The following is a 27,114-nucleotide window of genomic DNA, read 5'->3' on the forward strand; positions in this document are numbered from 1 at the left end:
TGTTCCCTGCCCCACTTACACTTCAAAGGGCTTGCCTCCAGCACACACAAATGAACCCGACAGAAGTCATTTGTCATCCCAGACTTCTCAGTACCTTGACAAGGGATGGGGCAAATGTTCCAGAACCAGATGTGGGGGTAGGGCAAGGTGTTTCTCCAAACACAAAGGCTGGCACCGGGTATATATTTTGGAACGCCAGAGCCACTCTTCAAAACACTCGTGGAATTCTGGACATTACAGAAGGATGGCAGCCTGTCACCAGGGGACTGCCCTGATACTTGGGAACTGCCTTGGGGTCCAAGAAGGAAAACTGGACCTGCCCCTTCCACCCTTGAGTGACTCAGTTGGAGACCTTTTGTCAAAGTTACAGGGACACAACAAGCTCCAGAGCCCTCCCAGCTGACCTGCTGCCACAGACCAGTTTGCAGCTGCAACTGGACCAGCCTGAGCCCTGCTGGCCTCTGCTGGATTGAGTTCCTGATCTCCAATTGGTGCCTCCCCAGGTCCGCGACCCTTGTCTTACATCAGTTGAGCAGTTGATGAAAATCTGAAATTTTGGGCTCTTCACGACTGGAAACGGGCTAATTCACACAGAGATTCTGCTGCCCGCAATGACCACCAACGCAAAGCTCCAGAAAGACTGCCTCTTTGTGCTATAGTGATTGCCAGTAACAAACAGCAACACAAGATCTGCATTTTGAGCTACAGCAGTGACAGCCTGTAGTGACTGCCAACGTGAAGCTCCAGCAACAAACCTCTGCGATGCCCGACCGGCGGTTAGCGCTAAAGTGATAGCCATCCGCAACACTCTCCTTGCTCATCGTGGCCACCCCCACCTTGAACCGAACTCTTTGCGCCTGACTTTCAGAAGGTAACTTTTTTAGCAGGGCTAACCTACTCCTTGTATTTGGCCTGCATTCCATCATGGTCAGCCTGAACACAACCAGATGACTGCATTTGGCACTTCTTGCTTTAAGGCACTATTTTTACCTACAACTTTAAAGTTGCATATCTCCTGTTCTACTGATTGGATTTTTGTCATTCTGGTATCATTTTATTTATTGCAATTTACTCTATTTATGAGGTTGGTGTGGGAATTTTCTTGCGTTACCAGAGGGTTAGGCACAGGTTAATTTAGTAATTTTCATGGTTCACCCATACAAGACTATGGTTGTTGCAGGGCTGGGACATCCAAATTCTCAACCAATAACCCAATTTCTTACACTCACTTACTATTTGTTTTCTCTCTCAAGACTAGTGCTTCGAAAGGATGAAAGACAATCGTTCAGTTTAAATATATTAAGAAGCCTAAAAATGTATCTTATCTGCTCTAAATTCCCATGACCCAATTGACAAAAGGAATTTAGAATTATGTGAAGTAGTGACAAAAGAGGCTTAAAAGTACTTCAGGACCTCCTTGGAATAAGTCAAGTACCACACTCAGCAATAATCTGGTAGTGCAACACAGTCATAGAAACCAATGAAGTCAGGCTATAAAATTAACACACTACAGGAAACAATGTAAATCAATTTCTAAATGTCAGTGAGGATGGACAATTATTTAAGTTTAAAGTATTGTGAAAATATTTAAACAGTTCATTCATTTAAATTGATTGACAAGTAAATACAAAGGTAATTTTAGGAGGCAGTGCACTGTTTATTTTTCTTGAAGTAGCTCTAGGTTAGTATTATTTGTTTTATTTTCTGTTTTCTATTTTACATTAAATGAACCTTAAAGCTTTGAAAAAAATAATAAACTTGATGTGCCTGTCTTTTCCAATAGGATGATTTCCTCCTTCGTGACAGAGATCTCCACAACAGGGAGGAAAATATTAATAGTCACTTTAAATGTGCAAATTCCATTGTAACTGTCTCTCTCCCCTCTTTTGAGAAGGTGGAGACTCTCAGTATGTATTTAGTTGAAAATTCCCCTCAAAATGATGAACAGCAAAAGAGTAGAGACTTGCACCTAGATGTAAGAGTTGGTGCACAAATGAATAGATCTGCACTTGCAAACTTGGTGTTGTAAATGGGCCCCAATGTCTACAGTCATAATCAACATTATATTCCAAGTAAAAGGACCATGACCACAGTATGACTCTGTAAACAAAGCACACAGAGCATGTCAACTCCTTTGCTAATTCTAAACAACCGCTCCCTTGCTTTCATTGCACCTCTCAGTCAGCTCCATGATGGGAGCACTCTCACCTCTGGTCACATAAATGCAGCATTATATAAGCAAGGCTACTGAAGTATAGGGGCATAGTCCACACTCAAAGTAGTTCTCTTTATTTTTATATTTTAAACACAGATCCTCACCCACTGCTACAGCACCCTTGCCACCATGTCAGGGCACTGCATCCTTCACATGTAATGCAAACAAAACGCATCTTTTAACACCTTAGCAGCTATGGAACATCCAGCTCCAGTGCTGAACGTTCCATTGCGCAGGTGAGGTTCGAACGTCCAACGGCCGACGGCAGCACTCCTGAGGTAGTGGTGCCGTCGGCCGTTGGAATAGGCGCAGTACTAAGAGGTTAAACAGGCTTTGAATCCCTTCAAAGATGGCCACCAATGCATGTTTGTGTGCTTATATGTGAGCTAGAACAAAATAGGATAACCAGGTGTTCCCTCAGGCGATGGATGAATAATTTGAACAGCAAGAAACTCCAGTTGTTATAACCTTTAGATTGGTCATCCAGGATCCAATCAAGCTAACTCAATTGATGAATACCCAATGGAAAATCAACAGTTTTAATAAAAACTGGAAACCACCTATATATACATTCAAAATAAAATAAGAAAGTACAAACATAAATGAAAGGTCACATATATTCAACAGTCCAAAATATAAGAGTTACAAGAGTCTGATATATTTGAATTTACAATAGTTAAACACAAGGAGATGATGGGCGGTTTGCTGAAACTTTTCAGACACTCACCGCCAGTCACAGATCTGGGTCGGATCCATCATTGTATTTTAGCTCACTTCACCACCCCAGTTGAGACACAGTGATATACAAATCAGTCTTGACCCAGTGCCGCATGGGAACATTCCAGCCCAAAATGCCAAGTCATGTCTTCCCTGGACCAGAAACAAGCATCCTGGGGCCAGTTTCGGGCTAACAGACCTCATTAGCCAGGCTAGTTTGAATCCATCATCTCCATGCGTTTAATTTACAATAGTTCTGATGTGGAGAACAATGCAACTCAGTCTAACAACCAAAGTCTTCAGAGTAAGAATATAAAGGATTGTGGTGAAAATAGTCTACTTTATATAAGCTAATGTGTGTAAATTGTCTATGTTTCAGTCTTCAAAAGGTAAACATCCATCATACCATTTTCAGGACTATATTTGTGAAGAAGGTCCCTTAAAAAGAAAAACTGAATAACCCTTTTTTTCAATATTTCTCAGAATTAGTCACAGCAACCATTCCATGCAACCCACATCATAAATATGGGTCAAGTGACATGCATACTGCTACTAAAGGTCATACATCACAGAATACTTTTCAAAGGAGAGTTATTGTACTATGGGTGATAAGCAACTAAAGGTGTACCTACATGTGTAAATCTATTTACATGGATATTGTGCTTACATCCAATACATTGCTAAAGTTGCATATTGCATTATTAAATTCTTGAAAAGTCTGTAAGTGGTAAATTGCTTTTTATATAATAAACCACTTACATCTAATGCATAGGGACTTCCATGTTGACAATACCAACATTTCCAATTGAAAGTACTTTAAAACTGCAAATCTGTGAAGTGTGGCAAATATATGTAAATCAATACTTCTACAGCTATGTTTATTGGTCTGGGGATTACTAAGAATAAAGTAGTGTGTAATTTCATAGTATTGAATTGCGTTGAGATACTGCATTTAATATATGAACTAAAATGTTGGCAATCCTTAACTTCTGAATTGATTCAAGGCAACAGACATACATACAAATAGGCATTGAAAAACAAACAAATACAGACTAGAACACCTGGCTTAATGTATAAATTAGCACAGTGGGATTAGAGAGGTGTTTAAACTCACCAAACAGCAGCAGCTTTAAACTACTTCTTAACCACTTGGATGCTAATGACAAGGGTAACTTGTCATGCACTGCCCATTCATTTCAATGGAAATCTCCATTGTATAAGCTGGATACCCTTAGCGTCCAAGTGGTTAAAGATCATTGCACTTCATTTAATTGATGTCCAAGTTATGCAACATGCCGACTATGATGCGTTGACTGATACCATGGTGTGAAATGAGTGTACAGCCTTGTTTCCATACCTCCCTTAGATGTCTACAGTTACACTTGACACATCAAACGCACACCCACACACCTTTTTTTTCAAACAATTGCTGGCTACTCCGTTGCCTGTTCTAGTTATATACTTGCTTATTGTAAAGTAACTGTCTTGTTGAAAAATGGCGGCTGAAGATATGTCTTTTCTGTGATTGGCAGTACATAAAGATGAAATGACACATAATTTAGCATTAGATTTAGTGTAGAAGAACAAAACAGGGCAAGTAGGATCATCAATATGAACCCGGAGGTTATAACAGGCAAAAAGAGGCCGCTTTCAGAATATACAATACTGCTGAATCAAAAACTCGCAAAGTAAGACCAGGAGGACCTGATTCACAAAGATAGCTTACACCTTAGAGTAATTTATACTTCTGAGTAAGTTTTCTACTATTTGGCAATTCACAAAATCGGAGTGTAAAATTACTCTACAGAGTAACTTACATGTCTCTACCTAATTAAAGGCCCTGGGGGCTATGCACAATCTGTAGGGGCTATTCAGAAGGGCAACTTCACTTCTTAGCAATTTACACGTGTAAGTTAGTCTTATATTTTTGAGTACATTTACACTCAATTTTTCTAAATAGCCAAATTAGTAAAGTTACTATAAAAGTGTATGAGTGAATTACATATGTAAATTACTCATAAGTGTAAGTTCCCTTTGTGAATCAGGCCCTGAGTGTGGATATGATAAATAGCCAGCACTGATCAATATGGTGACTGAGTCTTGTGTCCATATTCGAGCACAAGGGAAAACCCTGAAGTCACTAGGAACCTGGGATATCAGAGAAGTATGAATAACAGTAGTCTCCACAACCATCGTAATACTGTGCAGTAAAAAAAGGATTTATAATAAAAGATGGGTGTACAAATATTTATAAATAATAGATGGGTTTAATAATAAAATAAACTTGAATTGTTCAATCAATCACAGGCATTTATATAGCGCACTACTTACCCGGAGGGTCTCAAGGCGCTAGGGGGGGGGGGGAGTGCTGCTACTGCTCGAATAGCCAGGTCTTGAGCTTCTTCCTGAAGGAGAGGTGGTCTTGGGTCAGGCGCAGGTCGGTCGGTAGGGAGTTCCAGGTCTTGGCGGCCAGGTAGGAGAAGGACCTTCCTCCTGTTGTTGTTCTTCAGATGCGGGGGACGGCGGCGAGGGCGTGGCTGGCTGATCGGAGATGTCGTTTGGGAGCGTAGAAGTTGATGCGGTTGTTGAGGTAGCTAGGGCCTTGATCGTGTACGGCTTTGTGTGCGTGGGTGAGGAGGCGGAAGGTGATTCTTTTGTTGACGGGGAGCCAATGTAGGTCTCTCAGATGTCCGGAGATGTGGCTGTGTCGTGGGATGTCAAGGATGAGTCTGGCTGAGGCGTTCTGGACCCGCTGGAGTCTCTTCTGGAGCTTGGCGGTGGTTCCGGCGTAGAGGGCGTTGCCGTAGTCCAGTCGGCTGGTGACGAGGGCCGGGGTGACCATCTTCCTGGTCTCGGTGGAGATCCACCGGAAGATCTTCCGTAGCATGCGCAGGATGTTAAAGCATGAAGAGGAGACGGCGTTGACTTGTCTGGTCATGGTGAGGGAGGAGTCCAAGATGAAGCCTAGGTTGCGTGCGTGGTCTGTCGGTTTGGGTGCGCTGCCCAGGGCGGGGGGCCACCAGGAGTCGTCCCAGGCGGAGGGCGAGGAGCCCAGGATGAGGACTTCCGTCTTGTCTGAGTTCAGTTTCAGGCGGCTGGTCGTCATCCACTCGGCTACGTCTTTCATCCCTTTGTGAAGGTTGGCTCTGGCGGCGGCGGGGTCGTTGGTCAGGGAGAGTAACAAATAATAATGGAAAAAGGTTTCAGCGAGGTATCAAATCATACTTAGGGCCTAATTCTGAGTTTCCCTGTCCGTGGACTGCCAATCCCAGGGTGGCGCAGAGGTGGTGGAGCAACAGCGGTCCGTTCGCTGTACTATGATTTGACCGCTGTACTATGACTCTGGCGGTCTGACTGCCATGGGATCGCCGCAACTACTGGGGATCCGCGATCCTTCGGCAGTGGGGCAGCGGTCTGAGGCTCGCAATAGGCTGGTGGTGCTGTTGCAGCACCGGCAAGCATATTACGAGTTTCCTCATGCCAGTTTTCATGGCGGTGAGCCTGCCATGAAAAGTGTGGATGTGAGGAACCTAACAGGACCTTACAGGGCCCTCTGCTGCCTCAGGGCCTGGGGATGCATGCAGGGGGGCACATGATTTGCCCGCCTTTGTGCATGTACCCCTTTTTCCTGCATGGGATGGACTTTACAGCAGTGAGAGAACTAGCCTAGGGCTCAACACAACTTTTCAAAGGCTCACTTATGAACCTTAGAACTGCACCACCGCAGGCCCAACAGAGGAGATAACTCTTAATCGGGCGGGAGGCCAACATTGGCGGTGTGGTAGCAGGGCACTGGTGCCGCAGCCCGCAGCCACACCTTCAAAGTCGTAATCAGGCCCCTAGTGCTCTGGCAATCGTGATACTTATATTTGAATGCAAGAGAGGAGTGCATCACAATTTCATTGCATAAATACAGCCCATATGGTACAAATTAATTTCATTTGTATGGATCCGTCATTATTGTCAACAGTGTTTTTATTCACTACAAATGTGGGATCATCATCAGATCTCGATTCAATATCGGGCTTGAGTGATTACTAAAGGGTATGGAGAAAGCAAAAAGAGGGAGACCTACAGAAATAAAGGCACAAATAAAACAATAGAAACAATTAAATTATTAATGAGTAAAATAACACATTGGAAGAATATCATTATTCTGAGCACATTTCTTGTGTTTTTTCATATTTTTGCAATAGTACTCACGTGGAAACAATGTTTTGATAGAGAGAACAATAAGAGTACTTTGTGGCATCTGGAGAAAAAAAAGGAAAGAAAGGAAAAAGTGAAGTAGTTGAAGGGAAGTAGGCATGAAAAGTGGTGGTAAAGACAATACTGACAGTTATCATGTTGCTCATAAGATGGCAATCCCATGGAAATCATCGGGAGCCAGAGTAAAGGACCATGTAATAACTGGAGACAGGATGATTGAATGAACTATGGTGAAAAAGAGAGCAAAGAAGGTAGTGAGCAGAACCCAGTGCATTGGTTACCTGCCACTATGGTCTGGTAAGAACCGTGTAAAGTATCTAGAGCAGTTCCTGTTTGTATATAACAATCCTAGGCAATCACAACAACAGCACAGGACTCAAGGTTGCAAAAAGGGACATGAAAGAATGCATTCTATTATAAAACTATATTACTTTTTAATAAACGTTCATATTACATTCATAAATCATATACAACATAATACATACTAATAAATATACAGTGAAATTAAAACCATTATTACTTGGAACAACAAAATTACAAAAGATTCAATTAAAAAACACTTAATTAATACAAAGAAGTGGCAATTAATTTAATCAGATATATAATCTAGAGCAGTTCCTACCATGGTAAACAAAGGAGGCAACTTTCTTTTTGCACCTGATCACTGCATAGAAAACTCAGCTAAACTATCAAACTGTTGTGTTAGAAATCAAACATTGGAAATGAACCATCATAATGTGTGTTGTGGGTGATCCCGTAGTTACATGCAAATCCTTTTTCTGCAGAAGGATACAGGCTATTACCTTACAGAAATATAATATTAGCATAACTAGTTCAGGCACAATTCTCTACCTTGAATTATTGTCACACTTTATCTGCTCATCTGAAAATATTCTTCTTCATCATGAGAAGAGTCCATGACTCTAGAATTTTAATCCCTGACATCTGTCAATTTATTGCATATCATTTTCAATCTCCCTCCATTGCGCCAGTTTCAAATAGCTCTCCAGACTCTCCTGCCTTGAAGTGACAGGCTTGAGGGTGACTTGTACTCGAACCTAGTGTGGCAGAACTATATACTCAAAATTTGGAAATCGCTTGAATTTTTTAAAGTTCTAAATGAGCTGCAAAACATTTAGTAAAGCTCAAGTCATGTTCCACAGGCTTCCACATTGATAGATGATATAAATAAAGGAATGAAAGGCCGCTCAAGGTCTTTACCCACACTGATTACATGTGTGCGCTGGGTGTTTCCATGCTGCTGCCACATGTCCCAGGCCTCTCTGCGGGTTGCTATTACAATGGTAACGAGTACTCATCCGGCGCCTTCAGCTGCCTTTACCTTGCCTCCTTTTCATCACTGCTCCATACACCTCCACCCTTGTGGCCCCGCCCGAACAATGGCCCCAAAACATTAAACCTATGTTGGTGCTCATACGTTCCCTCCCTGGGTAATGCCTGCCACCATTAGGGCATGGGCACGGATGGACCATGTCCTAGGTCGGCCTCCCTGCCTGCTACTTGTGCATTCACCCCAGAGCGCATGCGCACTTGGCCTGGGGTGCAGTGAACACTGTGTGCTCCAGCATGGAGCCATTGGGTTGGGGGGCAATCCTCTCAGACACATGCCTGCCCTATCCCACAGGGAACTTTGTAGAACCCACTAGAGTGAACCAGCTGCCCCAAGGACATCACAAGAGGTACAGTGTCAGTTTCCACCACAACTATGCAGATCCAGCAATCCACGCACCATGGCTACTGATGCCAGCACCTCACACGCTACTGCCCCACCCATAACAGCTGCTCCACAGCAGCAGAACTCAGTGGTAGCACTTCAATCCTTTAGTTAGCTAGTCGATATTGCCACAGCTGCCCTCAGATGAAAAACTTGGGTGGTCTGGTTGAACAATTACTTCAGAGCGAGCCGCGAACCTGATGGCACAGTCAAGCACTCCCTTCTACTTCATTACACATGGTAGGAGATCTACAAGCTGTTTTAACAGCTCCTTAACAAAAGTGCGGTTGATGACTATGGTGCTGCTGTGAGGACCCTCAATGCTCACTTTGCTCCAGCTGAACCTCGAGTTTGCGCGATTCAAGCTACATCAAGCACACCAGCATGATGGAGTATCCAGTGAAAACTTGTACGCCTGTCTCCGCGAATTGATCAGCACCTGTACTGCTGATGACCAGCAAAAGGAGATTCAAGCACAGATCATCCAATGATGTTTGTACAAGACATTACAGGGACAGGATTGTACAAGACATTACGGGGTCGGGATCTTGGGCGACCCAATATCAATCTTGATGATATCCTAATACTGGTGCCTTCACACAACCTATCAGCTGCATAGGCTGCAGAGATGGACATAGCCCTGCCACATTGCACAAGCAGTGGCAAGTTTCCTGTGATGAAAGTGAAACCATAGATTCAGTATCCACCAGAATGAAAGGCGCCAGCCCCAAGCTGCCCACATCCATGCTGGCCGTCGCACAGTGTAGGAACTACGAGCAAGAGAAACTTCCCCTAGAAAACTGCCCAGCCCAGAGAAAGACGTGCTACAACTGTGACAAGCCCAATCGCTTTGCCAACGTATGCCGAGGTGGTCGAGGGGAAGAATGTATGTGGAAGAATGCCAGCAGTGAAGGTCATTTGTCAAGTCTCCCTAGCTGACTCAGAAAGCCAGAGCCCGGCCTCATGCAGCACATGGCCATGTGACACTCAAGACGATACAGTCTGAAGACGAAGATGCCCTTCTTGTCTCATCCAATGAGCACCTCAAACGGCACTGGAGACCCCAACTGAGAAACGTGGTTAAGGTAGCTGGCAACAAACTCAAGGCATTAATTGACACGTGGACATCCATTCCCAGTGCCAAGACGCCTTAGGGCATTTGTGCGCTCTATAAATTTCAAATCAAGTCAAACTCAAAATTGATGTGATGAGCTTTCACCAATATCAATGCCTCTGCCCTAGGCTAGTTCTCTCACCATCAGCAACCAAGATCTATACATATGGGGGGCAGAAACCCATACAATGCAAAAGGGCAATAAACGTCTGGGTACAGTCCGATACCCAGAAGATTTCTGCTACATTCCACATCAACAAACAGGAAGTCAAAATTCTTAATGTGTGCCATATGGAGAAGGACCTGGGCCTGGCATCCTTTGTTAGGAATGTTCAGGCCATCCAGATTGATGAACTGTTAAACCAGTTTCCCAACCTCTTCTGGGAGCTGGAGTACCTCGAACGACCTTAATTGCACTGAGTGGTTTTCAAAGCTTGAACTTAATACTGGGTACCACCAGTTACAGCTAAATGAAAGCAGCAGGTACATCATAAACATTCTCCACACACATAGGCCTGTGGAGGTACCAGCACCTGAGCTTAGGGATATCATTCGCAGCTGAGGTGTTCCAAAATGCTAACAGGGAGGTGCTTCCCGGACTGCAAGGTGTAATGAACATCAGTGATGATATTCAAGTTCACTCCGCTACAGTGGAGGAACATCATCAATGGCTAAGAGCCATTCTGAAGCAACTACATGATCACACTCCACAGTGAGAAGTGCTTCTTCTTTGAGATGTGCTTCGAGTTCTTTTTTTTTTTTTTTTCTTTTCAGCTTACCAAAATACAAAAAAGTACACAAAACAACAAAATATAAACAGTCAAAAAAGTTCAGCCTAATCAGACAATAAGACATGCGACTAACATATAATAATAACTTAAATCTCATCATTATGATCCTTACATTCTTACTCATCTATTTTCTCTCCATTTCTTTAGCGGGGCCCATATCTTCAATCCCAATTCCCTCATTCTTCTTCCTTTAAACTCGTACAGACATTCCTCACTATTGTGTATTCCCAGCAGTTTAGTTATCCACAACTGGAAGGTGGGGGCTACCGGATCTTTCCATCCAGCCGAGATTAAAATCCTCAGAACAGCCATGGAGATGAAGATAAAGGCTTCCGCTTCATACTCTAACCTTAGACTAGCATCCCTACCGATCAAAACCATAGTAGGGGATAAGGTGATCTGTTCCTTTAACAACCAGGTTACAAATCTTTCAATTTCCATAATGACCGGATTCAAATTCTGGCATTTATAAAACATATGAGGTAAGTCTGCTGGTCCTTGATCACACCTGGGGCATCTATCATTATCCCTCTTACCCCATTTATACAGTTTGGCAGGTGTATAATATAAATTAAAAATAGTTTTATAATGCTGTGCTTTTAAATTCGAAGCTCTTAACACCTTTTTATTCATTGCAAGAACATAATCAATATCCACATCTGGATCATTAATTCTTTCCGCCCAGTCTGATTCCACTCGACCAATATCATCCCCCAAGCCCTGAAGAAGATAGCTGTAGCCAGTTTTTATCTTCTTACCACCATTCCTCACATATTTCAGAATTGGGTTGAGCTCCTGAATCAGAATCCTAGGTCTAACAGCCTTCACTGTTTCTTCTAGCTGTCTATATAGGAACCATTGGTTAGTTGGTATACCAAATTTTTGTTGAAGCACATCAAAGCCCAAAATTTCATCCTCTACCATAACATCACCCAGACACTTAATCCCCGCTTCCTTCCATCGCTTACTATTTCTATTCTGCCCTAGATGCTCAAAAGGTTTTGCATGCCAAATATCTATAATACAATTAATTTTCGGAATCTTCAAATATCTCTTTAATGCTTTCCATAAACCCCAGGCACTCATCATCAGCCTGCTCCCACTCCTTTTAAAATATCTACAGTTTATTTCTCGAGTAAACAGACCCACTGCTTTTCTACCAACTAATAATTCATATATTGTTGGAGTTCTATCTAATATATTTAAGGCATCACTGTCATCATATTTAAACAGAACATTCATTTGAAGTAATAGACAGACCCAATGATATAATCTCAAGTTTGGTGCCGTCAAACCCCCACCTTCCAATGGAGCTGATAGTCTAGCTAAAGATCTTCGAATTTTCCCATATTGCCATAGAAATTGTGAGAAAACCGCTTCCAATTTCCTAAATACATTCTCATCTATCAGTAAAGGTATGGCCCGGAAAAGGTATAAAATTTTAGGAAACATAGACATCTTCAAAACGTTCACTCTACCGATTATTGAAAGGTGTAGGACGTCTATTCTTCTCAGCTCTTTATCTATTGATGTTATCAAGGGTACATAGTTCTCTTGTACAATTTTCTCCACATTCGCATTAATCCTCACCCCCAGATAAACTGCAGAATCCACATAACTTCGATCAGCCTTATATATACTCTTAGTGCTAATTATTATAGTTTTTCCTTCATTTAACTTGTACCCCGATTGAGACCCAAAAGTTTTAGCTAATTGAATCAGTTCTGTCATGGCCATCTGTGGATTGGTAGTTGTTATCGCCAAGTCATCTGCATAGGCCAATATTTTAGTGGCATGACCATTGAGTTTAACCGGAGAGATTTGATCTGAAGCCAGAATTTTTCTAATTAGTGGATCTATGTACAGCGCGAAAAGTATAGGGGAACAGGGACACCCCTGGCGCGTCCCTCTCCTAATTGCCACTTCATCTGACTGTAGCCCCATAGTTGTAATTCGGGCTACTGGATCTTCATACATGGCTTTTATAGCTTTCAAACATTTTCCTCCAAACCCTCTACTGAGCAAAACCTCCCATAAGAATTTCCAGACTACTCGATCGAAGGCTTTTTCAGCGTCCAGGAGAATCATGGCCATCTCCCTCCCCGTGGCAGCCGACGCATCGAACATAGAAATTGCCCGCGAGATGTGGTCCGTCGTACCCCTTCCCGGGACAAACCCATGCTGCCAAGGAGAGACGAGTTGTCCAATGACTCCTCCCATCCTCTTCGCCCACACCTTTGAATACAGTTTAGTGTCTGCATTTATCAAAGAAATAGGCCTATAAGAGCCTGGATTATCTTCCGGTTTACCTTTTTTATGGAAGACCACGATATTAGTCTGTTTCCATGAATCTGGAATCTTCCCTGAACAAACTATTCCATTAAAAAGATCTAGAATTACAGGCAATAATTCCTCCCCTAGAGTTTTATATACCTCAATAGGTATCCCATCTGGGCCTGCAGCTTTACCTGCCGCAAGTTCTTGTAGCGCAACTCTGATCTCCTCAGGGGATATATCTTTCTCCAGCTGCTCTATATCCCTTTCTTCTAAAACTGGATAAGGAGTTCCGAAATCTAGTCTAGTTGGTATCTGACTGGCCTCTTGATCATATAAATTTTGGTAAAATCTTTGAAAGACCCCCATTATCTCACTTGGTTCAGTGTAACCTATTCCATTCTCTTCAAGCTTCTTTATATTATTCTTATTGAGATCTTGCCTTATACGCAATGCCAACACCCTGCCAGCTTGCTCTCCTGTCTCATATCTTTTAGCTCGCGAGGTCTGGTATTCTCTGGTCTCTTTTTGCGTAAATATTCTTAGAGCATCCCCTTTAATCAGCGCAATACTTTTAGCTGTTTCCCTCCCATCATTACCTAATCTTATTTCTTCTATATGCCGATTTTCTGATTCTGTTAGCTCTAAGAGGAGCGGTTCAAGTTTCTTTCTGTCCTCCTTTCTTAGTCTTGCGGAGCAGCTAATGATTTCCCCCCTTAAAGCTGCTTTAAAAGTTTCCCAAACCCCATTCCTGGACGAGCTATATCTATTTATTTAAAAAAACTCCTTTGCCCACTGTTTTATATGTGTAACAAATCTGTCATCGTTTAGAAGTTTCTTTTCAAAAGTCCATTTAGTTGTCTTTTTAGCTACATTACATACTCTGTATGTCAATATCAGGGGGTTGTGATCTGAGACTAATCTTGGCAATTTGGTAATTTTAACCTTCCCTAATTCACCCGTAGAGATAAAAAAATAATCTAACTTAGAAAATTTCTGAGCTGGAAATGAAAAGTATGTGTATCCTGGGTCTCCAATAACTTTTTCCGACCATACATCAGACAAACCATGCGACATTATAAGAGAGCTTAATGCTCTATATACCTTCTGTTTACGTCCCTTGTAACTGCCTGTTTGACCCCAATTTACCGAAATGTTTAGGTCGCCACATAACACTACAGGGGTACCCCAGTTAGCCAGTTCCTCCTCCATCAAATCGAACACTTCTGGGTCATCATCATTTGCACCATATATTACACCCAAAGTAATGCCAAGCTCCAGCTCAGCCAAGGCCCATCTGCCTGAGCCATCTGTTTTGGTGCGTCTCACTCCCCCCAGATTGCGTTTCCCCATAATGGCAACCCCTCTTGTAGTGGATGTTTGGGACGAACAGCCTAGTAGATTGTAACCGGGTATATTCAATAAATTCCTTTTAGCCCAAGGTAAGTGTGTTTCTTGGATACAAGCTACATCAATATTATTAAACTTCACGAATTGACTCAGTCTCTGTCTCTTCTTCCAGTCATTTAAGCCCCCCACATTAATAGTGCATATCCTAATGTCTGACATTATTATCTTTTTTTAACTCCAACCTGATTGTATCCATACATCTGTCGCATCCATCACAAACCGGTATTTGGCCCTTTTTCATCTCAATGTTTTTTTGTTTTTTTTCCCCCTGTTTCCCCACCCCCACCCCCCCTGCCCTCCCCTTGAACCCCCAGCTCCACCCTTCCTCCCCTTCAACGCTTTTGCCCCTCCCACCCCTTCCCCCCCTCCTCCCCTTCCTCCCCTTTTCAGAGGCGCTCAGACCCAGTGGTCTGTGCATGTGATGGTTGCAGTACTAACTGAAGAGATTCAATATTAACCATCATGAACCCGTAGACCCGTTTACCTCCTTAAACTTATGTGCCACCTACACCAGCACCAGCACCAACACCAACACCCTGCACAGCTCTATCTAGTCACATCCATAATACAACCATCATACATCCAATGTGCAAAATACAATCTAAGAGCTTTGAGAATCGAGATACTCTTTTGCTTTGATCTCCGAGGAAAAATACAGGGTTCTACCCCCATTAATTACTTTGAGTTGTGCCGGATTAATTAGATAAGCTTGCATGCCCTTGTCCTGGAATGGTTTTATCATCTGTCTGAGTCGCCAACGTCTCTCCACTGTGACATGACAAAAATCCGGTCGGACAAAGAAAGAAAAGCCATCAATATTCTTTTTTGAATCCGGTCTTGCTTTTTCTGAAATTGCCTGTTTCAGATTAAAATTACCCAGAAAGATTAAAATCGCTCTGGGTTTATCTCCCTCTTTAGCATTTTTATGAACTCTAGCGGGGGTACGATGTGCCCTCTGTATCTCCTTCGCCCAATCCCACCCCTTCAATTCAGTGAAAGCATGCTCAAAAAGTTTTATTACGAAGGCTCTTGTGTCCGTATTTTCTGACCCCTCCGGTATTCCAAGAATACGTAGATTATTTTGTCTCGCTCTGTTTTCCAACGCCTCTAGCTTCCACTGCACGTCAATCAGCTGCTCGCCTTGCTGAACCACTTTGTGCGAGGTAGTTGTCGTTTCTGATTCTGTCGTCACAATTCTTTCCTCAAGATTAGTCACCCGTTCTCCCAAGTTCGTACATACTCTTGCCAATTTTCTTACCGCTCCTTGTATTTTTCTGGCTGCTGCTTGAGATGTGCTTCGAGTTCTTTGGATAAATTTTCACCTAGCATGGCATCCAGGTTGACTAAAGGAAGTTGTGAGGGCAAGATGGTGTCCAGGCACTCTCCTGGTCAAATCCACCCACTATTCCTATCTGGTTTCTATCTGGTTTGAATTTGATGATTCCTGTAAGAAAATATTAGAGCAACCATCTAATGGGACTGGTGTTATGATTTGGCGTCTGCTGCTCTTGTGGTCGTTACCCCCCAGTTTTTCCTGTATTGTGTGTGTGGGGCCCTCTCGCTTCACACTGTCCCTGAGGACATTCGCCCGACTCGACAGCTGCGAGAGGCGCTAGGATCCGCGGACCGCTGGCGGCGTCTGGCAGCCCCGGGAAGGATTCAGTGGATGCGGGTAATGGCAACAGCGGAGGACGCCTTTCTCCGGCAGGGGCTGGCAGGAACAGCAACATGAGAAACTCACAGTCCGAAGCCGGCGGAGCCAAGGGAGTTCCGATCCAGGGGCGACAGACAGTTCCATTGCACTTCAAGGCACAGACGGTAAAAAAGAGGAAAGCTGCCGGTAATGGCGAGAAAAGTGTAAAGGATCTTGGAGTAAATTCTGCCGGACTCCCCACTGGAGGAATAGAAGAACCCAGCTCAGGTACTGTGCATTTACCTGAGCTGATTAAAGCAAATGTGGAAAAATCGGGCAGCAGTGGATACAAATAGCAAGAGGAAGACACATGGGGGACTACATGATGATTTAAACCACACTGCCTCTACTATAAGTCATGACAGTGAAGCTCCAAGCATGGTATCGGTAGGAGTTGAATCCGGGGGCAGTGGCTTTTTACAAGAAAGCAGCCTTATGGGTAATGTAGTCCCTCGAGCAGAGCCATTGGTTGTCACTCCTGAATGTTCTCTTCTTCCAATTACTGCCACGGAGACTACGGATCAGTTGTTTATTCAAGGTGATGATGTTACAGAGTCGGGAAAGGAGGCTGAAGCTGGTGATCAAATTTACTCAATGTCTGACCCCTTTGTGTCGTCAGAAGATGAAAACCTGGGGAAAGACTGGGCGGACGATGATAGTGATATCAGTGGTTGGCGATTTGATGAGGGTGGGCACGGGGTATGCTCATCCCTGAAACAGTTCGGAAACCTAACAAACAAAGGGCACAAGGAGATCTCTTATCAGATTAGGCCGCCAGCTTGACATGCTCAATGGTTTGGGATTATTCGTGTACTCCCCAATCAAATAATATTGCATTCAATGCTCTAGGGGTACCTGCAGGCACCCCAAGGCCAAACAAGGGCCCTCCTGCTGAGATCATGGCTCTATGTGCCAAATTATCATGGCACATAGAGAGGAGACCAGGCTGGAGAGCACACGTACACAGGGGGCCTTTTTTGCAGGCATTTCCAGAACTGAAGCAGTGGAACTGACAAATCGAATTGCAGAGAGCCCACTGGTTTCCTTTTAAACAACGCCAGAAAACTGGACAAGCTACTGATAAGCCTCGGGCTATTTTGATTTGCTTTAATAAGGCTGTCTTTGATCTTGCTAGACCAGATAGGAAAAGGGCAGGTAAGGAGTATGAATTTTATGTCAGGCCCGATTTTTGTCAGGTAACAGTTGAGAGAAGATGGCAGCTTCGCCACCTGATTCCAGCATGTCAGGCTAAAGGGTCACACGTTTTTCTATTAAACCCTTCTAAATTGAAAGTGATATTTCAAGGTCAGATGCAATTCTTTGCTTCTGAAGTACAGGCCAAAGAATTCTTACATGCAATGTCGGTAGGGTTAAAGTTTTTTTTTCTCTTTCCCCCTTTCCTTTTTAGGTCTCGCAGACGTAAAAAGCAGGCGTAAGCCTGCTGTCTGCGAGACATCTGTTGCTGGAGTGTTAGAAGGAATCTGAGACGGAGCTCACGCACGAACGTCGCAGTCTCAGATTCCTCTTCGGGGGCGCGCACGGCACCACACACGCATGCGCATACACAGACTCAATCACACACAGTCACGCATGCGCTCACACATTCCCACACGCACACACTCACCCCCCTCCCCCCTCAGGCATACACTCACGCATGCGCACATACACAGCCACACACACACACTGCATACACACACGCAGACCCACACGCACACACACAGACACATTCGAACACACACAGACACACGCGCGTACATCCCCCTCCCCTCCCCTCCCACTCATCGGGCTCTTTCGGGCTGGTCGGCCACTCACCGGGCTGTTGCTGGGCATCGGGCTCCTCTCTGCGGCAGTCTCCTCACGGCACCAGGGGACAGGACTTCACTTCCGGGGCTCCCTCCAGCACCTGGGAGCCCTGCAACACTCTGGCTGTTGGCAGCCCCGGGACTCTCCTCAACTCATGGGAGCCCCGGGCTGCGGAGAGGCCATCAGTCGGCCGGCTTCACTTCTTCCTCGGTGTCGGCGGGCGGGACTTCCTGCCGGATTGCAGGCCCCGCCCCCGTCTCGGCCAAAAGTGCCTGACTTCCGGTTTTCACGGAGCAGGGCTGCGGCGGTGATTTCTTTCGGGGGCAAGAGGGGTAAGCACCCTCGAATTAAAATATAATTATATATGCGAGGTGGGCACTCGCAAAGGAATGTTGGTGAATAATCGGATAGCCCTTTGACTTTCATTCAGAGCAGATGTAGCTTTGATGGCGCCAACACTGTTACCACAGCAGACGGAGGCCAGGCCGATGCAGGCACCTGCAGCATCGATTGCGCCAGCACAATCACCACAGGAGCTACAGTCACTACCAAACTGACGCAGGCACGAAGAATGAAGTGCTTCCTGCCAGGAATCCCGTTTTAAGAGACCCTCTGCAGCAAGGACCGCTCCATGCTCGCTCCCAAGTAGGATGCTTTCTCTGGATGCCCCCTCAGTTCCAGGAACATACTGGGTGTAACTAATTGGGGTCCAATCACTTTGTGGCATCCTTGCTAGTCCCTGCCCTTTATTGTCTGTGAGGCTGTGTTCCCAGCTCCTCGATGCTTTGCAGGGCTGAGGCAGACCGCAGTGGCGGTATGTGTGGTTTCGGTGACTGAAGCAAAGTACGCTGTCGCTTCTTTTCACACATTGTTCACCTGCTGAAATGTTTGCAGTGGCAAACCTTCTTTGCGTCCCTGGAAAGTCGCACGTTAAATGACCCACGGCACACCCCCACTGGAAGCCCCCAGGCCGACTTGTGTGCTCTTTGGCACGGAACCATAAATGCCAGTCAGATTCGCTGTGAAAATAACGAATGAATGAAGACAGCTGCGTTTTGACACTGTATAAAACGGCGTGATGCGCTAAATCGCCCAGCCCAGAAAAGCGGCCGACAGATGTTTCTTGAATTCTTTATTTGAGGCGAACAAGCCTGAAATGAAGTGAACGTGCCCCACCAAACTTTAATACAGGCTTGCTTTTACAATGGTTTAATGAAAGTTGTATCCACCAGAGCAGCGGGGGCTCGTCCATTGATTAGGGAATGGGTGTGAAACTGGCAGATGTGAAGTAATATACATTTTCTCCACTTGTGTTTTTTTTATTATGCGCTACTTGTTCTTGTGAACTTCGCCAGTTTTTGGATATAATTTAATTTCTACAACTTTTCACTAGTTCGTATTTAACTTCGGATACGGAGATCTAAATGTTTGCATAGAGAATACATTTACAAAATGTTTGCTTGGTTTGCATTTCATTCTAAAGTCGCAAATCTGGCCAATAGCAGGTTCAACAAGTCAAGGGCACTCAAGTCTATTCTTGATCACAGAAATGTGCTGCTTTCTGTAAAAAAAACATTCTTTGGAGCAAAAAAAGAATGGGCTACTCTGCCATCCACCCCTGTTGGGGGACAAACATACGAGACCTTTGTCTCAGCAACAGGTGCATTAACCGCCAGTGCAGTCTTGACTTGCTATGCATAAGTCATGAGTAGTTAAATGCACAGTCACTCATGATACCTTTCTCCGCAGCAAACGGTACGTAAGAAAAATAGAGTAGGTGCTGTCTAATTCATTGCTCAACCTGCCCCATTCTCCAGTCCAGATTAAATAGCCGCTCGCTCAGCTGTTTGGATACATATTTTTCACAACAGTCATATAGTCGAGCAGTTTCACGTACTCCCTCCCCCCCCCCCAACCCTCCCCGCCCCTCTTCCTGGTAGGTTAACCTGCTGACAAAAGGAAAAACCACTGGCCTCCAGATTAAAATGTATTTAAGATGCTGCAATGTCCTTTTCAATGTTTTCTTCCAAATGTGTGGTCTATCAAAGCTCGCTTCAGGGCCTTGGGTGCAGACACTGTAGGCCCACTTTAGTGGAGTAAAGTCTATTTAGCTAGGCCTGAGGCCTCCATGTGCTTTAGTTAAGGTCCGCTTCTGAAGGTTTTAATTTATGTTCTGGTTGGAACTGATACCACAGTCTAATCCCCAACAATCTACCAGAGTGCTGCTTTCAGTGATTTACTCGTGCGCTTTTCCATAGATCTGTAGGTTTGCGAAGCTCTGGTACATGGGGTTGGGCTGACGTTACAAAACTGTTCTTTAAAGTTTTATTTGGGGCATTTTCACGGATGCATAATGAGGGTAGGGTGAATGGGGGTATATTATGTGCTCCACTGCACGCTCTGTCAAAGATCCGTGGCTCTTTTACCTCCAGCATTTTGTTTTGTCCATGGCGCTCTTGTGTGCTCGCCGGAGACATGTCATGTCAATTATTTTTTGTCCACTACCATGGTGGTCATCCGTGGGCAGCCGTCTTATTGGCGCCATGCTTTCAGATTTTCGTTCTATTCTTTCTGCATTAAAATACGTGATTCTACAGTGCCATATGTAACAAGTGTTTTAACATTTATTTTCTTAGGATATATTAAAGGCCATGCGTTCATTAGGCGCGAAGCAGGAGGCTGCTGTTTGGACGCTGCCAAACACCTCTGTATTATTTTAAGGTGATACCTTACAAGCTATTCGTGCTGCCATTGTAAACAATAAATACACTAAAAATTGGGCGTCTTACTGGCGTCAGCACCACGCATTCATTAAGCACAGAGCTGAACGCCACGCGTTCATTACACTTGAAACTCGAGGCTGCTAAACTGCAAGTTTCTGACTTTTTTATCCAGTCATGTGTACCTCTGCCATGTGTTCTTTCAGGCCTTTTGTAGCCAGTTGGTTCCTAGACACCCACCTGGGGTTGCTTGAGTTTTTCCTCCTGTTCATCACGTACATACAAAACATGTTGCATTACAAATGCTATAGGTGTCACATTTGAAAAAGTAAAAGTATTGGCATTGTAAATGATAAAGCTATTAATTTTGCTACTTTCAAGACCAACACATAAAATAAATTTGTCATTTACAAAATCAATAGCTCCAACTTTTCTAATGCGAGACCTATTGCATTTCCAATGCTTGTTTTTCTTGTGGAGCAAGATGATTATTAGGGCTGTTATGGTTATCTGAAGAAGGGTTTCTATTAGAGGCGGACCTGACAATGTGGTATCTTATGTGCTTTACTGTTCATGTTGTTTAATCTCCCTTTCTTACGCCTAGTGGGTGGGTGGAATTCAGGGGAGGGGGATGGATCTAGCTCTTCATCACAGGAGGAATGTCGGTTCTTTTGCCTCTTAAGGTAGGTCAAGGGGTGGGGAGTGGCAGTCTACTCAGGTTGAGGGGAGCTGGCTGGGATGGTGGCATTGGGGGGAGGAGGGCTTTGGGTGGGGGTGTAATGTTGTTTTTCATATGTTGTCATGACACTTATTATCAAAAAAAGCGAGCAAATATTGATTTAGTGGCTTATTGTTACAGACATTATTTTGAAGAAGGAAAATACATTCTCAAAAATGGGGTCTAGAAGGAGAGGAATATTTATATGTTCTTGGAATATTTGTGACCTAAATGACAAGAGGAAAAGGGGCTTACTGTCCAAGTACATACAATTTATGCAAACTGACTTATTATGTCTGCAAGAGACTCACATACCATGTAGCAAAAGTGGATAGTTGAAGGAGCTTGGTCTTGATCTATTGGCATATACGCGCCAGGGTACTACAATCAGGGGGTGGCTATCTTAGCGAGGCGTGGTTTAATACTTGTAAAAAAGTAAAGGAGGATCGTCTGGGACGTGGGTGATTGTCAAGCTTTTCCTTAATGGTGTCCCTCTTTCTGCCTGCTCTATATATGGGCCTAATCTAGATGATCCGGAAGTCCTAAATTACCTAAGCATAGAATTAGCTGCATGGCCACATCAGTTGGTTATCTGTGGAGATCTCAATATCCATCTGGACAGTAATTTCAATATCTCCAGCAATGCTCCATATTCAAGACGGAAATATAGGACCTTCAAGGCTTTAAGGGGACTTGTAAATGAACATGGGCTGATTGATGTTTGGCACATACATAAATGGGAGGACCCGGGATATACCTTCTATTCGGCCCCTCAAAATAAAATGGTCAGTCTTAACCATTTTCTAATATCTTGCCAATTGGTGGAGGGAGTTAGCATTGAGATCACCCCAAGGATTATCTCAACAATAACCCAATTGCAATAGAGCTGCCAATCAGTCGCTTAGTAGAAAGGCTGAGGTTATAGACATTTGAGCATAAGCTATTGCTGGATCAGTCAAACTACAAGTATATGGCTAAGTGGATAGTAGGTTTTTTAAATGTTAATAGAAATACTGCTCCAGGAATTATAGTCTGGGATGCATTCAAGGTGGCTGTCCATGGAGAGACTCTTAATTTCTCTACCTGTCGACAGAAATCAGTTAAGGAAAAGATCAGAGGCTGGATAGAACAGCTTAGACTTGCTAAGATAGATCTCATGAAGAAAATCAAGGAAGAATTAAATATTGAAGAATGTCAGCAGCTAGTTTCTATCATCAAGGCTAAAATGCACCAGCATTTCGGGGAAGAGATTGCTGCTACATATGTGCAGTATAGAAAGGAAACTTATGAACTTGGTGAGAACACAGGTAGGGTTCTAGCGAAACCTCTACAGCAGAGGGAGGTCTCCAATTGAATCTGTAAAATTCAATAACAGATGTGGCAGATTCAGGACTCCCCAACATGGGTTCCAAAGGTATTTCAGAATTTTTATTCTTAGCTTTATACCGAGAGAGCAGATCAGGAGACTGGTCCAACTGGGGAGGAACCCCTTGAAGAGTATTTCACAAACTTGGAAACACAGGAGATCGCACCCAATAAGAACATGATCCTAGCTGCCCCTATCACTTGGGAAGAAATTTAAATGGCCATAACCTCTTTAGCTTCTGGCATGGCTGCGGGCCCAGATGGGATTCTTTTGGAATTTTTTAGATCATTTCGGAATATACTGCGGCTAGATGTACTAGCCTATTTCAGGCAGCACAAAGGGGATGCATTCCTGATTCTTGGCGAAGGACTACTATTGTTGTATTTGAAAAAAAAGGCAAGCCAGAATTCCTGCTGTTTTGCTATCCTGCGGTCTTTGCTGAAGATCATGCCATTATTACCATCTCAGGCGCGCGTTCTGGTGGCAAGGTGTACGATCCTTAGTAGGTTGGACTACTGTAATGCCTTGCTACCGGAAGCCCCTGGCTTCCTTCTGGATAGGCTCCAAAGACTGCAATCAGCGGCTGCTAGGCTGGTTTTGGGGCTCCCTAGGAGAGCACATGCGCAGGCGGCCTTGGCAAAGCTGCACTGGCTCCCTTTGAGACAGAGGGTACAATTCAAGGCCCTCTGCCTCGTTTTCAAGGCCTTACACGGAATAGGCCCTCTACCCCTGCAAGCCAAATTTGCTTGGTATTCCCCAACCGGGCTGCTTCGTTCCTCTGCGGCTAGGTTGGTGAAAGTGCCTAGGTTTAGGAAGACGAGATCAGGGGGTGGATCTTTTGAGGTGGCCGCTGCCAAGCTCTGGATTTCACTCCCGTGCGAAATCAGGCAAATCAAGGAGCTTTTCCCGTTCAGAAAAAAGGCGAAATCAGGCAAATCAAGGAGCTTTTCCCGTTCAGAAAAAAGGTTAAAACCTGGCTGTTTCCTTTGTATGTGTAACCTGCCCGTCCTGTCCTGTTCTGTCTGACACTCCCGCCCTCTTTGAGCCATCAGCGCCAGGATGCCTGCAAGGTGACAGTGCGCTTTATAAGACACATAAAATAAAAAAAATAAAAAAATAAAAATAAAAAAATAAAAGAACTCAGCCCATCCTCATATAGGCCGATATCGCTTATCAATGCTGATAGTAAAATCTATTCAAAAATATTAGCGTCCCGTTTAGGCAAGGTTATCAAGCCTTCAGTCTCTATACGCCAGCACGGGTTTATCCCTAGCAGGGATATGACCGATCATGTCAGGAGAGTTATTGTTCTTCTGGATTGGGCTCAGGCCATAGGCTCCCGGCTGGGAGTGATCCTATTGGACGATGAGAAAGCGTTTGACAGGGTCTCCTGGCGATTCCTGTGGTCTGTCTTGCGATGGAAGGGTATGGGTGCTGAGTTTATCCAGGCGATACAGGCCCTGTATCAACGACCGGAGGCTGTGATTCGTATCACAGTACAGGAAACTGAATCATTTACTATAGGCAGAGGCACGCAACAGGGGTGCCTGTGTTCTCCTCTTTTATTCTCTTGTATATTGATGCTCTTGTTAGTAAGCTAGAGCAATGTAGCAATATTAAATCAGCAAAGGTCAATGGCACAGAATATAAGACATTGGCCTACGCTGATGATATTGCAATTTTCACTTCTGATATTTCTTCTGCTTATCCAGCTGTGAAAAACATGGCTGAACGATTTGGTATCTTTTCTGGATACGAATTAAACATTTACAAGACCCAGATTCTGTACTCTGGTACCGAGTCTTTTGTGGATCTCCCAATAGTTCCTGAAGTAACATATTTGGGGGTTAAGCTCACGGCAGGAGTGGACCAAATTCCGGACATAAATATAGGACCAATGATTGAGACAGTTGGTCAGACATTGGAAAGGTTAGACCACTTGCATTTGTCCATGTATGAGCATAGTAACGTTATTAAAATGATGGTATTCCCAAAATATTTGTACCTGTTTAGGACTATCCCTTTACAATTTTCTACTACTTGTTTTTCTAAGATCGAAAGGATGTGCTTTACGTTTCTGTGGGAATATCATAGAGCTAGGAGAGCTGCTAAGTGGATGACTCTTCCAAGATTACGGGGAGGGTAGGAGATTCCCAACCTTATGTTGTATTACTGGGCATGTATGCAGCAACACATGGGCTTAATTTTAGTATGGGATAAGGTTAAAAGCTCTGAGGCAGTTAGTCCAAATATCTATGAAATTGGTCTGGGGGAAAAGTCTAAGCATTGTTTGGTCAAGATCCTGGAACCTAGTTATTACAAAAAGAGTAAATTCAAAACAATCAAGGCAGCTTACTCGATTTGGAAGAATATACGGCGCAGGCTTAAGATACCAAACAACAATGGTTGCACTCTGTTATCGGCTTGCGGGTTATTACCCCCAATCTTCCAAGATCAAACCACATTCAGATGGGGAAACGCTGGAATTAGCACTTTGGGTGATCTGGGCTTTGGAGATCATATAGCTCCTTTTACGTTCTTACAAGAAAAGTTTGGGTCGGACAAAAGAGCTTTTCTTAAGTATCTGCAGATACGTAGCTTTTTAGTAAGAAAATTGCCCGGCCTAGCCTTAAAATTTGGGAAGTTTTGATTAGTGGAACTAATTTGTAGAAAAACCCATATAAGTGGAGTTTATCAAAACGTATTGGAGGCCCTCCCCGATGACATAGCAAACCAGAATAATAAATGGGATAGGAAATTTGGGAAGGAGGGGATAAACATTGAGTATTCACTTGCTTCAGCTAACCAGGTTTTAATGACCGGAAGCTTGAGGAGCCAGCATTTAATGTCTATTTTTTATCTCTATTATACCCCGGCAATAGTTGCAAAGTGGGGAAGGATACGAGGAGGGATATGCAATAGATGTGGGGTAATGTCTGCTGATACAGTCCATATGTTCTACTCCTGTCCTAGCTTAGAGCAGTTTTTTCAGAACATTTCTTTCTTCCTGACTAAGCTGCTGGGGATCCCAATAACAATCACTGCATATTTGGTAGTTTTGGGAGTTATTGGGAATATAAATAAATCTCGAGCCAATATTGGATTTTTGTGTATTTCAATGGCCGTAGCTTGACTCTGTATCACTTCCCAGTGGATCAGTTCGGATTGTCGTATTTTGACAATGGCTGGGTTAGCGCTTAGCTTTGCTACACGTTTCTCGCTTAAATTGGCTATACATAGAAACGCCATTTTATATGTAGTGGCGGCCATTTTAGATCATGAGCGGCCTCGTGGCCAGCGTGCCCTCTAGTCCTTTGTCCGTTCCACTGACCACTCGAGTCTGCCCAGCAACAGGCTATTTTTAGTATTGGTCAAGCTCGTACATGCGCAGTTCACACTGACCATTCACTTATTAGGAATGTGCCGCAAACTGACCAGTGGGTTTGAAACCCTCCAATGAGCTGGCAGTGTTCCAAAACATGCCTTTATATGTACATAATGTTCTGTAACTTTGTGCCGCGTGCTCGTTTTATTACCTGTAGAATTGTATAAAAGAAGGGGTCACACCGATGTTCGGTGTGATACCTCTTGCATTACCGAAGGGTGCTGTATGAGTGTACCACCACCCCATGGGGTCTTAATAATCTTGTTCTTTGACTTTTACAGTTTCCGTGCCAACAGTTCTTCAAATGTATGTGGGTTATCTTCGGAACATGTAGGCCTTGGGAACCCGATACTACAAATTGGCGACCACGAAGGGACTCATCGGCGACTCGGATGCCCGAAGGAGAGGTCGTGACGAAGGTTTGGACACTCGCCATGGACGCGCGCTGCCACTGAGCGACCCGAGTCTTGGCACCCACGGTGTTTTTTCCTTTCCTTTTATCTGACCTTCCAGGTGGCGCCGGTCTCCGACTGAGTTTTCGATCGTTGGTGTTGCTGGATAAAGTGCCGTTTGGCTGATTCGATTAAAAGACCTTGGCAGTTGGAATCTGGACCTTTGAGACTTTGGGTAAGATTTGTGATCGGTAAGGTAGTCTGCGGACGCTTACTGGAGTTCTATGATTTGTGATCGGTAAGGTAGTCTGCGGACGCTTACTGGAGTTCTATGATTTGTGATCGGTAAGGTAGTCTGCGGACGCTTACTGGAGTTCTATGATTTGTGATCGGTAAGGTAGTCCTCGGACGCTTGCCGAAATTTTGTGACCTATGACTTTGATTCGAGTTAGCTAACATTTGTGAACTTGTGAATTTGTGAATTTGTGAACTTTGAATCTATATGTGTAGTGCACTTCACATAGGCAGGCATGTAGAGATGTTTCTCTAACTTTGTTTTTTTCCACTGAGCG

Source organism: Lissotriton vulgaris, chromosome 3_1 (assembly GCF_964263255.1).
Source record: "Lissotriton vulgaris chromosome 3_1, aLisVul1.2, whole genome shotgun sequence".
NCBI classification, from domain to species: domain Eukaryota; kingdom Metazoa; phylum Chordata; class Amphibia; order Caudata; family Salamandridae; genus Lissotriton; species Lissotriton vulgaris.